Consider the following 1,681-nt stretch of genomic DNA (forward strand, 5'->3'; position numbering starts at 1 on the left):
CTCATCATTCTTAATCATCAGAGAAATGCAAATCAAAACTACTTTGAGCTATCATCTAACTCCAGTAAGATTAGCCCACATCACAAAATCCCAAAACCAGAGATGCTGGCATGGATGTGGAGAAAAGGGAACACTTCTACACTGCTGGTGGGAATGCAAACTGATACGTTCCTTTTGACAAGATGTTTCGAGAACACTGAGAGAACTAAAAATAGACCTACCATTTGATCCTACAATTCCTCTACTAGGTGTATATCCAGAAGAACAAAATTCATACTACAACAAAGATATTTGTATCAGAATGTTTATTGCAGCCCAATTCATAATTGCTAAATCATGGAAGAAGCCCAAGTGCCCATTGATCCATGAATGGATCAATAAATTGTGGTACATGTATACCATGGAGTATTATGCAGCCTTAAAGAAAGACTTTACCTCCTTCATGTTTACATGGATGGAGCTGGAACTTATTCTTCTTAGTAAAGTATCTCAAGAATGGAAGAAAAAATATCCAAATGTACCCAACCCTACTATGAAACTAATTTATAGCTTTCATATGAAAGCTATAACCCAATTATAGCCCAAGAATATGTGGAATGGGGAGAGGGAGGAGGGGAAGGATGAGTGGATGGAGGGTGATTGGTGGGACCACACCTATGGTTCATCTTACAGGGTACATGTGAATCTTTCTAAACATAGAATATAAATGTCTTAAAACAATAAGAAAATGCCACAAAGGCTATGTTAACCAGTTTGGTGAAAATATTTCAAATTGTATATAAAACCAGCACACTGTGCCCATGATTGCATTAATGTACACAGCTATGATTTAATAATAATAAAAAAGAATGTGCTCTTCTTCTGTAGCATATGACATGTTCAGAGTATTATTAATTTATTCAAAACCCATAACCTCTGTAGTTATAAAAAGTATCACAAAGTATCTGTAAGCTATAAATATTAAATAGAAATGTTGATTATAAAAGTAGCAAAGACTTCAAAACTATTTAAGAGACAGATTTTTAGAGGAATGATTTTTTCAAGGTCATTCAACCAATAGAATTATATGTTATAAAATAGATAAATGTGTACAAACTGCAAACATCTCAAAGACACATTAACTAAGAAAAGCAAATCACTCAATGAGACTGACTGCATAATATTGTATATATACTGTATTTTTGCATGTTTGTTTTACTGCTTTTTATATTTGACACCAAACCTGTTAATTAGCATAATCAGTGGAATGTGCTGAGGCTATGAAGTTCGAAGCATTAAGGGCACCATGTATTTGGACTTTGATCCAATTTCTATATTATATGCATCTTTAGAAACAGGTACTTATTCTTTTTTTTAAAGGTTTTATTTTTTTATTTTTTTATTTTTTTATTGAATGGTAACTGTATACATTGATGCACATTGGGGGTACAGTGTGGTGTTTTCACATACAATCCATGACATTTCCATCAAACTGGTTAACATAGCCTTCATGTAACCCTCTTATTTATTATGTCAAAACATTCACATTCTACTCATAGAAAGATTCACTTGTACCCTTGCAAGACGAACCACAGAAGTGAACCCTCGAATCTCTCTCCCTCCACCCTCTCCCCCCTCCCTCCCCCCTTCCCATATCCTTAGGTTGTTATTAGGTTATAGCTTTCATATAAAAAGGTTTAAA

Source organism: Otolemur garnettii, unplaced genomic scaffold (assembly GCF_000181295.1).
Source record: "Otolemur garnettii isolate 467f Iridium unplaced genomic scaffold, OtoGar3 scaffold00328, whole genome shotgun sequence".
Classification (NCBI taxonomy): domain Eukaryota; kingdom Metazoa; phylum Chordata; class Mammalia; order Primates; family Galagidae; genus Otolemur; species Otolemur garnettii.